The following is a 16,046-nucleotide window of genomic DNA, read 5'->3' as shown; positions in this document are numbered from 1 at the left end:
GGAAGAGGAGGAGGAGGAAGAGGAGGAGGAGGAGGAGGAAGAGGGGGAGGAGGAAGAGGGGGAGGAGGAGGAGGAAGAAGAGGAGGAGGAGGAGGAGGAAAAGGAGGATGAGGAAGAGGGGGAGGAGGAGGAGGAGGAGGAAGAGAAGGAGGAGGAGGAGGAAAAGGAGGATGAGGAAGAGGGGGAGGAGGAGGAGGAGGAGGAGGAGGAGGAAGAGGAGGAGACAACGACCACCCCACGAAGAACCTGAAAAACTATGTTTGGTTTTTCTTTCTAGAAGGCTATTCTCTATAGCAAACATCTCTTCCAAAATTTCCCTCCTTCCAGACGATAAAGCTATACAATTTTTAACCACTTTTTTCATGTACACCTGACATAAAATAAACTGTACGTATTTTAAGTATGGAATTTGGTACAATTCAATACACACACACACACACACACACACACACACACAGATGTAAAACCATCACCACGACCGAGATAATATACATATCCATCTTCACCTGAAGTCTTTGCCTGCCCCTTTGCCATCCCTTCCTCCCACCATGCCTAAACCCCTCACCCCAGCTAGCCACTCACGTGCTTTCAATTTTTAATGCTACGTGATTTAAAAAAGCAAAACACACACACACAAAAAAAACAAACAAAAAAACCCACCTGTTTTTTAACCAAAAACTAAAATCTATACTTAACACCATTGTTTTGCATGTGTTCCATAGTCATGCCCTGGATCTTCCAGACCAACCCATCACCTTATGTTCTCTCTAAAATTATACACTATAGGAAGTCGAATACCATGACTTCCGGTTCGTTCTCGCAGGGGAGGCTGTATCAAGGTGGCATGCGGAGTTCACTCGAGAAAGATGGAGTGACCACCCTGGAGGCTTCACCTTCCGGGGGAATTTTCTGGAGATAAAATAGCCACATTCTGAAACAAGTGACTGCACAGGGTACTTCTTAGCCTCTGTTTGGGGAGAAACATGAACCCAGACTCTCAGACAAGAACTTTGGCCACTCTGAGAAATCAGGAGATTCTGTCAATGTAGTATGTATGAAAATAGAAGGAATGGGGGCGGGGCTGGGGGGGGTCCACCAGCACAGTCTCTGACCTTGAGAAACTTGGCTACTAAAGTTAAGACATGCAAATAACCCACAGGAGGAAGAAGAGATAAGAGCTAAGGGCTGCGAAACAAAGTGTCAGGAGCTCCCAGGGAGAGCTAGTCTGTCTCGGTGCAGCTGAGTCATCAGAAGGACAATAACAGCAACAAGGCCTAACATCCCCCAAATGCTTTCACACACCCAGGCCCCCACCGTGCCCCACAACAGTGCTGTGGAGAAACAGGGTTACTGATCTCCCTCGGAAGGTGAGGAAATTGAGGTTTAGGTAGGTCAAATGACCCTGAGGAGAGCAGAGCGGGGACCGGAAAGTGTTGTCTTCTGATTCCAGGGCCATTGCTCTTTCTCCTTCCCCAGACAGCATCCTCAAGAGGTGATGGAACATGGCAACAACCTCGGAGCCTCCCCCGCAGAACCAAAAACATCATTCTAACAAGGGCTCAATGACACATTTGGGTAAGAGGTGCCCTGAGATCGATCCTTGGACCTGGGGGACCACACACGTGGTGACCAGGTGCCCCGGCAGAGTATAGACATACTCCGATGGTCCTAAGGTGAACAATATTTCTTTTTTTTTTTTCTTTTTTTTTTTTTCAACGTTTTTTTAAATTTATTTTTGGGACAGAGAGAGACAGAGCATGAACGGGGGAGGGGCAGAGAGAGAGGGAGACACAGAATCGGAAACAGGCTCCAGGCTCCGAGCCATCAGCCCAGAGCCTGACGCGGGGCTCGAACTCACGGACCGCGAGATCGTGACCTGGCTGAAGTCGGACGCTTAACCGACCGCGCCACCCAGGCGCCCCAGGTGAACAATATTTCAAATGTGCCAGAGATGCTCACCACTTCATGAAACTCCAAATTATCCTTTAAGAAAAGAGTAGGACAATTGATAATACTACTATTAATTATATTCAGGTTACTTATCGAGTAAGTTTACATTCTCACATATAAGGCTTCCCTGGGGTGAAACGTATCTATCATCACCATCGTCATGATAAGTGCCTGATAATGCCTGGCATGCAGTCAGCCTCAAAAGATATCGGTGGAATGAATGAATGAGGTCAACAGGCCACACCACAGAATTCTTTATGTCTACTGTTAAACATTCTGACAGGAAATTTATTTGTCCCCAAATCATGGTAGAATAATCACGGTCAACAATGAGGCAATCCTTTCCAAATCAGGTAGCTTTAAAGAACTTGTTATAAACATGTATTTCTTTCTATTAAAGTCTTCTGAGAATGGATCTAATTTGTTTTATTTTCTTGGAGGAAATCTATCCCTGAGCTTGAGAGAATGCTATACGATTTTAAAGGGAAAAACAAAACAAAATTCAGTCTGCTACGAGGTTAAGTACGAGGATCTTTAAGCAGACATACTACACACAGGGACAGATGAACCCTGCTTCTTTCAAAGCAGCCCTGTTGGGAAGCTATAAATATATTCCAGTGATACTGGTTTTGAGCAACACGCCTGCAGAATGCCTCTTTTGGAACTACCCTTACCTCTGTGATCAGTTTAGTGACATTAAAAAAAAAGAAAAATTTGTCATATTGCTTTATGGTCCTGGCCATCTTTTAGCCAAAAATGACTCTAGCCAGTTTGATTACCACCTGTGTGGCAGACTTAGTCATGAAGTGTTCTTGGCCAGAATCAAATCAAACCCACCTTCTAAGGATGAATACCATCAGCATGAAAATCTTCACAAAATGCACCAAGGGCTCTAAAGACAAATTCCAAAGGGAGACTTCAAAGATACCTTGAACAACATCACGGGATGGCCTGTGTAGCCTCTCGAGGCGAACTCATACACAATTCTGTACAAACTGAATCTAAAGAGTCAAGACAGTCTTGTACGTAACAACTGCATTAGGTCTTAGCCATCTTTATATTATTCCCTTGGAATAGTGCCCTGTACATAGTAGGACATGTAGCAAATTCTTTTCAAAATAGATTTCCCTTGGGAATAATCAAACTATGAAATTACCACCAGTAACAGCAGGGTCTCCAACCACCAGACATTTTTTTCTAAGGAGGAAATGCAGTGTTATATTTCATCACTGTCAAAAGTAGTTTTAAGAGTAACAGACCATCCTATACTGCCTCCTATATCCACTGGCAAATAGGAAAAGTGTCCTTCCAAAATGGTATCTTTTAAAGAAGAAATCTTTATTTTTAAACCACTGAAATGTAGGTTGAAGAGATTTCAAAATCTACGAAAAAGCACTGGCATTGACAGCATTCTTTTGTAAATTTTGAGCAACTCACCATCAAGATAAGAATGAAAAAATTACAGGAGACCTTCCACCATGACAAAGGTAATGGAATTAACATTTAGAATGTGGCTACGGTGTGTTAAGTACCGTGCAACATGTAATCTTCAGGAAACCCAACAAAAGAGGTACAGCCATTCTCACTTCTACAGATACAGCAGCTCGAAACTCTAAGAAGTTAAATACAGATATACAAGCTAACACATTAGAAGGCAGAGCTAAGGTTCAAACTCAGGCTTGTCAGAATCCAAAACCGCGTCCTTTACCCCTTAAGTTTGAAGTCCATCCCAGAAGTCTAAAGCAGAAGGCCCATTGGCCAGCTGTGTGTCACCAAGAACAGTGATTTGATAAAAATGAAAAAAACTTGACAATGTTGGGGCGGGGGGATGGGTGAAACAGGGGATGGGGATTAAGAAGGGCACTAGTTGTGATGAGCACTGGGTGTTGCAGGAAGTGCTGAATCACCATATTGCACACCTGCAACTAACATTACACTGCACGTTGACTAACTGGGATTTAAATAAAAACTAAAAAACTAATTAACTAACTAAATAAGTGAACAAATAGATAAATAAAATAGAACCACATGATCTAACAATTCCACTTCTGGGTATTAAAAAAAAACAAACAGAAAGGACTTGCCAATGTTCAAAAATAAGGGGTTTTACGGGGCACTTTGGTGGCTCAGCTGGTTAACCGACTCTCAGTTTCAGCTCAGGTCATGATCTCAGGGTGTGTGAGATCAAGCCCTGGGTCGGGCTCTGCACTGGCAATGCACAGCCTGCTTGGGATCCTCTCTCTCTTTCTCTCTCTGACCCTCCCCCCACACTCAAAATAAATAAACTTAAAAAAAAAATTAAAGTAAGGGGTTTTACATAAATTATGGATTTGTACTTCTCGTATATCAAATTCACTTCACTCATCTGCCTACACAGGCCAGGCAGATAATGCCTTTAGGTCTGTGACCCCTGCCATTCTCTGTTGCCTCCCCAACACTTTCTTTCAAGGCAAAAACCAAAACTAATATTCCACCCATATCTTACCTGGGTATCTCACAGGAACTTAGAATCATACCACTGTGATGAAGTAGACCATAACTACTGAGGTCGAGTGCAAGCCTTTCATACAGAATTGAAGGCCAAAGAGTTAAGTGACCAGTTCATCATCACAAGAAATAGGACTAGATCTTGAATGTTCTTAATCTTGTCTGCTCTGCTACCCAGCTCCTCTTTGATAGCCAAACATATGTCTGAGTTAATGACCTACGAAGTGGGGTATCACTATTCCTCCGAAATTCTGTTTGATACTATTAGCATGAGCTTGCGTTTCTAATAATCACTGCTCGTACTGCCAAAACTTCAAATCTATTTTCTTTTATTCGCCAAAGTGCTCCTATGCACAAATCGCTCTGCTTTGACGGATCCGCTCCTTGGCCTCCCTTCCTGTTCTGCCAGAAGCTGCCAGCAGCACTTGTGGTTGAATATCGCAGGGTAAAAGAAGGTGTGAAGGAAGCTCCAAAGAGCACCCTTCACTTCTCACTCACAGGTCGAGGACTGGAAGATGATACCAGTGGGTAACTCAAGCCTACTACCCTCTGGAGAAGACATTGTTTTAATTCTGAAGTTTTTACAGCTTTATTAGAGAAAATCAGTTTGAGTCATTCTCAATTATGATATAAATGCTAAAGCATATTCCAATCACATAAGCTGGCAAAGCTTCTTGTCCTTACTTGCAAAGGTACTGAGTTGATCAAATTTAAGTTTTAAAACCTTGTCTCCTGGACCAGGAGAAGATACTAAAGAGACAGCTTGTCAAACTGCAAGTTATTTTTAGAGGTGTTTGTAGCATATGCATTAGCAAACATAGTTCCTATTTTTTTTTTAAATGCGAAACGTCACGTTGGACTCATTCCAATGTTTCTATATGTGACTGAAGCCAGAAACAGCATTTGTGAAAATACCACTCTTGAGGGAAGTACACCACATTAATAATGAGTTGGGCCCGAAAAGATTTTAGGATTTCAAAGTAAGCAGTTTCCATGCTTCTCTAATAAATCAAGAGAGAATAGATACTCACTTTACTAAGCAGGAGAAAATTTTAGATTTCTACCAAAATGCTATTTCTTTGCCATCTGTCTTCATTCCCGACCTGATTTCTTTCTGGTCGTCTTGAATGAATATCCATTCTTATGTCCTTAACTGTCTTGCAAGGTAGCCAGGCCAACTGGCTTTCCCACTGGACTGCAAATCACTCTGGAACCCTGTGTTCTAGCAACAAGTGCGTATCTGACATCAAATACCAGAGATCTGCTACAGGTGCTTCGTCAATCTCTTCATCTCCTTCTGTTTGGCTTCACGTGTCTGCAGAACTATAAAATGGCACTCTGGCACATAACCCAGGTTTTGAAGGTGCCCTCATGTCCACCAAGGGACAAGCCATGGCAGTGTGGATTACTGGGTGGGATTACTTCCTGCTGATGCTCTGAGACTGTACAGGGGTTGACAGCAAAGTCTGGGGACTCAGAAAGCCTGACTCCAGAGCTCTGCCATTCTGCATTCTCTAAGTGTGCAACCTTGGGAAAGTCACTTAACCTCTCTGCGCTTTAGCCACCTCAGCTCTAAAACAAAACTGCTAAGAGGGTTAAACATTAGTAGGTATTTAAAGGACTTAGCACAGCTCCTGGCATACAGCAAGATTCAATATTTATTATTTATCCATTTTTGGTGCCTTCACTGGCATGCCCTGGATATGAGCAAAATTTTGTCAGTTAGCCTGACTACATTCAGTGCCTTGATTCTTGAAGGAAACAACAATGTCAAACCCATTAATATAATTTTCTAGGCTCTCAGTCAGACATCTCTAGGGCATAAATCACCGTGTGGGACCGGCCACGAAGAACCACACTGCAGGTGCTTTGGAAAGTCACACTAAATCTTACAAAGCAGAGGTTATGATTCCCGCACGCCCTGCAGCAGGAATTCAGTGATGTGGCTTGCTATCATGCCCTGACTGATGACTGCTATTGCTCACATCCAGAGCGTCGCACGTGACAGATGACAGTGACATGGTGGCACGTGCCCATGGGCATGCCTGGGTTTTACAAATGCCAAAATACTTTTGCAAGAAAGTAAAGCAAACCATGGCTTGGGGGAAGTTCAGGATTTTACTTGTTAGTTTTTGAGGGTTTCCTTATTGCGATAGTCCTAAACGTATTTTACAAACACAAGAGAAAGGAAATCAGCCATTTTTCTCTGGCCTCCATTTCTAGTAAAAAGATGATTCAACATTGCTGTTGAAGAGCAAGCATAAATTAACCTTATTTGGGGGCTTAAAGTTACAATTTATAGAGTTTTACTTTTTTATGAGTATGAAGAAAGTTGCTACATTTCAGACTCATCACTGCTTTGCCTTTGATCAGGTCTTTGTAATTACTCCAATAAGGAAGACACTTTGTGTCTTTCTCATACACAGATGCTACTCCATTTGATTTACTCAGTGTTTAAAATTTATTAATAAACAAAATTAAAAATAAAATAGAAAAATTATAAAATCAAAGGCTTATTTCTGAGAAGCAGCATAAAATAATGCCTAAGAATTCAGATTTCAGTGACAGACAGATGTGGGTTTGTGGACAAGAAATTTCACCCCTCTATATTTCAGTTTCCTCACCTGTATGGGGACAACAGTAGTGCCTAAGTTTTGTAAGGCTGGCAGCACCAGAGTGATGCCTGGTGCAAAATGTGGCTGAGTAAAAGACAAGTGAAGCAGAAGGAATGGAAGAAATGGAAAAAGGCAGGGAAGCAGGAGAAAAGGGAGTTAGCCAGGACTCCCCGAATTACACAAATACTGGCAAAAATCCAGGCTTTTTGCCAGGATTTGGCCTCTAAAATAGCACAACTTGATTTTCTTTATTAGGTAGACTTTCCATATTCAATAAAGGGGAGAGAAAAGTGTAAAGAACCCCCTTGACATACCACCAAACTTCAACAACTGTTACTTCCTACCATTCTGATTTCATCTACTTCCCTAAACACACTTTTTTGTTTTCTTTTGATGGCATAGTTTTAAAGAAAATCTCAAGGCATAATATCAACTCAACAGTAAGTGCTCCTGGAGGTAAAGACTTTAAAAAAAATAATCACAGGGGCACCTGGGCAGTTAAGAGTCGACTCTTGATCTCAGCTCAGTTCTTGATCTCAGGGTGGAGAGTTCAGGCCCTGCATTGGGCTCCATGCTGGGTGTGAAGCATACTTAAAAAAAAAAAAAAAAACGTCACAATACCACTATCAGATCAATAAAACTATCAATAATTTCTTAAATAACACATAATAGAGTTGTTTCATTTTCTCCTATTGTTTAAAAAAAAGAAAGGTATTTTTATATTATTTTTCTTCAAATCAAGTTCCAAACAAGGTTCACACCTGGCATTTGGTTTATAGGTCTCCAAGTTTCGTAACATATAACCATTCCCCCTTCCTACACCCTACTTTTTTCTCATAACATTTATTTGCTGAAGAAATTGGGTCATTTGTTTTGTAGAACTTCCCACACTCAGGACTGGGCTGATCTGTAGCCTTGTGGTGGTATTTAACATGTCCCTCTGTCTCCTGTATTTCCTGTAAACTAGCAGGTAGATATGGAAACTTGGTAAGATTCTGGTTCTAATATGTGCCGAAGGGATGTGGGCAGAATACTGCACAAGTGGTATTGTTTCTTTTCAATCAGATCACGTCAGGAGGAGTATGATGTTTGGCTATTCTACTTTTAGTGATGCTGAGACTGATCAGTGGGTTCAAATGTCGTCAAGCTGATTCTCAATTACAAAGCACCAATTTCACTTAAGATTTTAGCAGCCATTAATGACCGTTGCCTAGCTCCATTATTTCATTAGATGCTGCAAGACGGTGGTTTTCTATTTCTAGCTCCCTTCTGCATTTATTAGCTGTCATTCTCTATAAAGAACTTCCCTGCCCTGGCACTTCCTTTTGTGGGGGGGCGATGAAAATGGAGGGTGCGCCCTGAGGCGTCAGGCACACCGCGGGCATACAAGGTGGTGGGGTGCTGCCTGCCCAACCCCGAATGCTGCACTCTGCCCCTCTACGGCACATGAATCTTTGCACCTAATCATGTTGTCGCCAAGTCCCATTTCTGGTACTTTGTGTTTCAGCCGAAGAAGATGACGTCTTCAGGAGAAACCGTCTACTGTGGACAGGTATTCGAGAAACCCCCTTACGGGTGAAGAACTCTGGTACCTGGCTGTGCTATGGCTCTCGCAGGGGCACCCACGCCAGGGGAGCACTGGAACCTGACCACTGCAGGTGCTGTCACCCAGTGCCAGCGAGGCATGGGCGCCCCGCACCGCACCCGGGCCCACTCCATCCAGATCATGAAGGTGGAGGAGACTGTGGCCAGCAAGTGCTGCCAACAGGCAGTCAAGCAGTTCCACGACTCTGAGATCAACTTCTGGCTGCCACACCGGGTCCCACCGTGCCACCACAAGCACCACTTCCCCACCAAGAGGTCCAACGCTTTTTTTCAGATGCAGAGCCTCCTTGTCCACAGGTCTGCCCAAATTCCCTGGGAAAACCAAGAAAAAAGAACTCACCCTGAAGTACTGGCTGTGTGTGCGTGTGTGTGAACACTCGTATCTTCCTTTCTTCCTTATACTGCAAGGACCATACTCTGTAAACACCTCGCCATTTTACTTGTATAGTTAACAATGGATCCCGAAGACGACGTCACAGCAAGATGTGGACGTTTTCCTGGTTCCTTCTTATAACTGCATATTATGCCTCTTTATGAACGTACCATTTGGTTATTTCAACCATTCCTCTATTGATGGATATTTGGAAGGTTTCTAATATTGGACTATTACAAATAATATTGTATTAACTTGTGTCTGTACCATTGTAAATTTGGGGCACAACATGTAAATGAACTGTTCAATCCTCTCTTAAGTTAAACATGCCATCTTAAAAATGGTATTTTCAGTGCATTACATTTAACAAAAAGAGGCTGAAACCCAAGATACAATATGGCAGAGAGTAAAGCTTTTTATTTTTTGTTTCCTTATTTTTAAATGTTTCTTTCTTTATTTTGAGAAAGAGAGGATGTGTGCAGGCATATGGGGGAGGGGCAGAGAGAGACAGAGAGAGAAAGAGAGAGAATCCCACGCAGGCTCCACACTGCCAGTGCAGAGCCCAACATGCAGCTCAGTCCCACAAACCATGAGATCGTCACGCCTGACCAAAATCAAGAGTGGGACGCTTAACCAACTGAGGCACCCAGGCACCCCAGAGAGTTTTTTAAAGTGCAGTCCATTATACACCTGCATCACAATCAGTCTCCTGGAGTATGTGACAAAAATGTGAATTTCTAAGCCCACCTCCAGGCCTTCTGAACAGTCGGGTGTGAGATTCCCTGATATAGTGGGGAAACTGCTGTACTCAGAATGGAAAGACTGCCCTCTGGGTTCAGTCGTGAGATCTGAGCCAACAAGACCAGCCCTGGGTTCTTTAGGAATGATTCTTCATATGCTGGAGATAATAAATACCTTCCCTACCAACTTCACGGGATTTCCATGTAGTTCAAATGCAATTATGTGTGAGAAATCAGTTTGAAAACTAAAGTAAAATTAAAATGTTAACATCTAGCAATAGGAAAGGCTTTTGCTCAAGCAATATCCCCATCTTCTCCCTCAACAAATATCCTACTTATTTATGTAGCATTTAATGTTAAAGACCCATAATTTTCCCTAAATGCCCACATTCCTTCCTTGATTCATTTTTGAAAGTTCACGTAAAATAACTTAGCCAGTTGTCATCCAAAATGCATTCTTTATACAAGACACACTACTCTTCAGGAATACCCACTCACCTCTGTCTAGGACACCATAAGGCAGTCATGACAAAACCTTGATCCAACACGGAGAGGAAAAGTAACTCAAGGCCACCACGGGTCTGCCTTTGATTAATTTTATACAAAGGTGGAAAACGCCTGATGCTTCAGAAATCATTGCCAGTAATGAGACACACAAAGAAAGAAAGAAAAGCCCAACCTACCATCAGTGTCCTAAAGAAGAATTTGTTCTGCCATAATTTGGTGCATGGTGTACTTTCAGTCTGGTTCTATGAAGCCAATAAATCCAGACAGGTTCAGAGTCTGTTTATTTTTAAATGACAGGCAAAACCACTATAATTTTTGTCTTCTTTCCAAAGGAGAAGACTATGCACTGTTCAGTAGTAGTTTTTTCTTAAGGATCCGGAACAGTTCCTAACATGTGACTGTGAAAGTCATTCCTCCAGTACAGGGCTTGAAGTACAAGGTATGGTCAAACAATGTACAGGGGTAAATATGAAAGCTTTCAAAAGAAGAGGGGGGGGGGTGGCTGGGAAGAAGCACTGGTGTTTTTTACATCTACCCTGAGGGGAAAAAAAAACTTTAGTTAACACCTATTGATGAGTCAAAGAAATAAAAAAAACACCCCTGATGCAAGACGAGAAAGCTTTAGACGACTTTTCAACTGTTGGATCCGAGTAAAGCATCCATTTTCAGAACGCACGTTAGGGGTTAGGTTTTTGGTGGATAATTGATTTTAAATGGCCTACTCTCCGAATCAGGAATTTACTAATCACAGATGGAGGTGCTACTGGGATAGGGGTGTGTCAAACCAGAGCCCCTCTTCTCTATGAGCTGTGGCCTCAGAAACAAGTATCCTTTTCTATATGAATGTTGATCTTCCGAGCACACGTTCAGGTACAGAGCAAACAGTGAAATCAAATTATTTTCTTTTCAGAAACACACTTCACAGTGGTACTGTATTTTGGCGAGGTGAAGTGCTATGTTTAGAAAAGGTATAAGCAGGGGAATTACTCACTTTTCTCCCTCTTGGTGAGAAAGGTTTCACGAAGGGAAGGGGACTTCAGAAGGCCCTTAAAGCTCTGTAAGTGAGACCAGCTGACAGAACCGGACAGGGAAGATCGGCCCAGCCCAGACAGTGGGATACGGGTGGAGAGGATCCAGACTTACCAGTGGACAGTGGTGACAAAGCCTGCGTCACAGATCGACCCAGACCAGAGGGACAGGCAGGACACACACCAGAGTGATTAGAAATGAAAACATCGGGAAAACCCAAACAGTCTGTGGATGAGCCTGAAACTATGAGTGACACTCTTGGCCTTTATTCAAAAGAACACTTGACATTTATTGAGGATTTGACTATGGGCTTTTTACTTTAAGAACTTTTATCTGGGTGAAATCCATAATCAGCAATCCTGTGATGGTGGTACTTTCTCATCTGCCCTTTTCAGGTGAGGAAACTGAGACACAGGGATAATTTATCCAACATGACACGGCCAGGAAGAAGCCAAAGCCAAGATTTGAGGCCTGGCATTCTGACTCCAGAGCCCATGATCTCAACCACCCCTCAATGCTGCCTCTCTAGAAGAAAACAGGGAGAGTTCCCATAGGATATATTGGAGAAGAATGGCACAGTTAGCCTGGTAGAAAGATGAATTCTTCCATGGTGTTCAGACCTGTTGTGGGAAGTAACAGAAGACACAAAGACTAAGGTCTGATAGGCAAAGTGGGAAATGGCCTAGCACTGACCAAAGAGTTAAACAGGGCCGAACGCTGAGGATATCATGTAAGAGGATCACAGTTTCAGTATCCTTTGAAAAGTGGGATGCCAAGGATCCACCTCAGTCTGTGTCTGTGTTTTGGGTGAGGGAACAGCAGGTGAGAAAGGGCAGGGATGTCAGAGAGAAATGAAAGAGCAAAGATGCGTGCAGTCCAGGGAGGCTGCCTAGTGTAACAGCAGGAACGGGAGATTTGGACCCAGGGACGACTGGGTTGAAACCTGGCACTTTCTCTTTATTTCTATGTGAGTGCATGTAAGTTAGCTCTCGTGTCTTTGTTTCTGTACCAGCAAAGTAAGAGTTGTTGTTGTTGTTGTTGTTGTTGTTGTTTTTAACTGAGAGCATTATATAGGATTAGATACACGCTATATGCAAAAGTATTAGCATAGTGTTTGATATGTGTGAGGCATTCCAAAAATATTGGAAGGGAAGGGAAGGGAAGGGAAGGGAAGGGAAGGGAAGGGAAGGGAAGGGAAGGGAAGGAAGGAAGGAGGGAGGGAGGGAGGGAGGGAGGGAGGGAGGAAGGAAGGAAGGAAGGAAGGAAGGAAAGAAAGAGAGAGAGCGAGAGATAGGGGAGGGAGGAGGAAAGAAAGGGAGACCACCCACCAGCTGCTACATCTTACAATGGGGAAATTGGCAGGAAAGGCCTCAAAAGTAGCCAGAAAGGGAAGCAAGACTGCAGCCATATCACAAGTCCTATGACACAGTGTCTGCATGCCACATTTGCCACATAGGATACCAATGCCTGTATTGGCCAGTCCTATTTCCAGAAGGGTCTGCCAGCACATAACAAAAATGGTTTGCCTGTTCATTTATTCCTCCCTTTGCTCATTCAACATTTGTTATAGCCACAGAGCTTGGCTAGGAAGAATGCACAATTGAGGAGATGCGAGAGAAGGACCATCATGATGTAGTGGTCCCCCTGCAGCTCTGTGATCATCCACCTAGTGGCTACATACAGCAGAGGGATCCAGGCACAACACAGTGACGACCAAGACATAATCTATAATTGCCCCCAATTCACTTACGATCTACTAGGAAAGAGACACACGAATACATTTTTACAACACTCATATGATCACTGCTATGAAGTAATTTGGAACGGGGAGGCAACAGTGACAAAATCTTATAAAAGATTTCATGACTGTCAATACTTTCATATCAGGGTCCCATAACTCTTACAGTCAGACAAGACCATATAATGGTTACTCCAACGTGACTCTCTATGCAATTTATTCAACACTCATACGTTATCAGTCCCTTGTTCATTTCATATTGTTAAGCACAAGTGTGCACTGAACATCATAAAACTATTCTCTGTTATATTCTTTGGGGGGGGGGGTGAAAATATTTTACATGCACTTGATCAAGAAAAAATGGTTGTTTGTTTGTTTGGGGGGGGGTGGAACTGTTATAGTCTTAAAACGCTGATGTTACCACTAAATTCACTCAAAGTCTGGTCCCGAATACCAGCTATAACTTCCAGCAATGTTTCGTTTCAACAATAAAACACAGTTAATCCCTATACTAAGTTATTCATTACTGTGGAGAAATGAGCTATTTTCAAAGAACCGCTGCTTGCTTTGAAAAAGTGAACATACAGCTCTTTGCCCTGGCAAAAATTTCAGAAGCATTGCTTCCAATCTACCTATAGGGCAAGATAAAGTTCATTTTATTTCAAACTTCCGCAAGATTTTAATCTCAGCATAATCAGGTTATATGCAAACAGTTTCCTAACCAAAATTTGACTTCTCTTCTTTCAAGATCAATAAAAACCACGTAGAATAGTGCTATTGGAAGTTCAGGCAGTGGTGACAACCAATCATTTCACTGGAATAAACTGAAGGGACCATAAAATAGATCCACTGCCCAACCACCCATTCCCTTTGAATAACCAAGGCAGCAATTACTTTTCAGAACTGGAGACTGCACATGCTTTTCTTGGATAATAATGGAACCACAACAAAACAGTCTTTGATTTTTAAGATTTTGACAGCACCCAAAGGCTATCCTATTTTTGATTACGTACGAGACAGAAATGTCTATAATCATAGAATATTAGAGTCAGAAGGTCATCTTCTCCATCATCTATCCAACGTCTGAATCTCCTCTTTATATCTCTAACAGATATAATATAATCTCTTATTGAACCTTCCAAATTACTAGAAAGCACTTCGTTATATTGATATGAAATCTCTTTATTTGTAACTTCAACTTACTGCTCCTATCTTAAGCTACTGGCCACTATATACACTATGTCTAATTCCTCCTTAAATCTCAAAAAGTAAGGTATAAATAGAGATTAAAGCCTAAAACAAGAAAAAATATGCCTAATTCCTTTAAAGGAGTCCAAGTTACCAAGCCAAGATGAATTCTATTTAGGATACTGAATTAACTGACAGATGTATTAAGATGTGCAATACTCTGAAAAATTAAAGAGAAAGCAAACTATCCAGATTTTGAAAAGGATGGATGAATCTGATTCCCTAAGTCATAGATTAATGAACTTAATGCCTATCCCTAGCAAAATTTAACAACAAATTATTATACAGATCAGCATTTCTGAAACAGTGCTCTCATGAGATGACACCTATTCTATTAACTTTTAAAGCATCTTTAGAGTTCTTCACAAAACACCCTGAGGAAAGCTGAAACAGAATGTTCATACTCACTTAGAAGGCAAAAAATACCAGGAACCATCAGGGGTTTACCATGAACAACTTAAGTCAAAAAACTTCATTTCCTTTTTTGATAGAGTCGCTATCCAGACAGATAGGGGGACTGCCACAAACATGGTATTGTGATTTCAGTAAAGCTCATCTATCTAAAGTCAATAATCTGTATAAAGTGGTTCAATTAAATACGAATCTGCCTACTGAGTCTACATTAATTCAACTTGTTTACCGGCTTTCTGGAGTCCTCTATCGAATGACAGGAAGAAAGAGAAGGAAGAAGGGACGAGTCTAATTGGGCGTGCTTTGCGAAGCTAGGCCACTTTTTGAGAATCCTTACTTTCATTCACAGCCATCTGCTTGCGTAGCACAGTCGCAAGTGTGCTGAGGGTCAGTATCAAGCAATTTGTTCTAGACAGTCCAAAGTGAACCTTTACAAAAGAAGTCAAGGCAGGGGCGCCTGGGTGGCACAGTCGGTTAAGCGTCCGACTTCAGCCAGGTCACGATCTCGCGGTCCGTGAGTTCGAGCCCCGCGTCAGGCTCTGGGCTGACGGCTCAGAGCCTGGAGCCTGTTTCCGATTCTGTGTCTCCCTCTCTCTCTGCCCCTCCCCCGTTCATGCTCTGTCTCTCTCTGTCCCAAAAATAAATAAACGTTGAAAAAAAAATTTAAATAAAAAAAAAAAAAAAAAAAAGAAGTCAAGGCAGGCCTTGTCTGTGTTTTATCATTTTGATGTTCCATTTTCCTTGTTTTCCCTGAAATTACACACTGTGGCTCTTGGCTAACATCTACAGGGTACTGTTTGCTTGTTTATGTGTCTTACAATATAATTTGAGCTGCAAACACAATCCTGTTTAAAACCACTAGGTACTGATAGGCATGGGAGTCAGGGTGTCCAGTCAAAAGAGCCAGACTTTGAACCTCGTCAGGCGTGGATCTGAATCCTAGCTAATCACTTAACAGTTGCATAGCTTCAGGCTTGTTATTAAATCTTCCTGAGCCTCAGTGTCCTTGCCTATAAAATAGGGTTGATCATAATACGTGCCACCCACAGTGGTCATAAGCAGTAGAAAAAAAAAAGTAACTAAATTCTCCTTCCTCGTACTCAGTCCTGAGTGGAAACTCAACAAATTGTAGTTGTGATTATTATTATCATCACCAATCTTGTGTGCTTCAATTTATTCTGAACCATGTTTATGTTCTACATTCCAGTTTGAAGATCACTCTCTTTGATAGAGAAAGAGAGAAGCCAAATAGTTGAGTGGGTCTGCTTTCCGTCATGCTAACATTAGTCCATCCGCCCCAAGCAAGAGCTTAGCCCTCAATTGTTCTTGTTTTGCGCATAGCT

At 42.2% G+C, this 16,046-nt stretch overlaps 1 protein-coding gene and 1 pseudogene across 1 annotated transcript in view; one reads left to right on the top strand and one right to left on the bottom strand.

Annotated features, from left to right (window-relative positions):
• Positions 1-16,046, bottom strand: part of CRADD (CASP2 and RIPK1 domain containing adaptor with death domain) — a 174,480-nt gene that overhangs the window by 57,734 nt on the left and 100,700 nt on the right. The gene's annotated exons all lie outside the window — the stretch shown is intronic.
• Positions 3,429-9,083, top strand: LOC124501197 (60S ribosomal protein L18a-like; annotated as a pseudogene).

The sequence above is a fragment of the Lynx rufus genome, unplaced genomic scaffold (genome assembly GCF_022079265.1).
Source record: "Lynx rufus isolate CCGP_SWC_20201006 ecotype Redwood Valley unplaced genomic scaffold, mLynRuf1.p SCAF_7, whole genome shotgun sequence".
Taxonomy (NCBI): Eukaryota; Metazoa; Chordata; class Mammalia; order Carnivora; family Felidae; genus Lynx; species Lynx rufus.
Note: the sequence above shows the minus strand (reverse complement) of the source record. Positions and strands in the feature narration are given on the sequence as shown.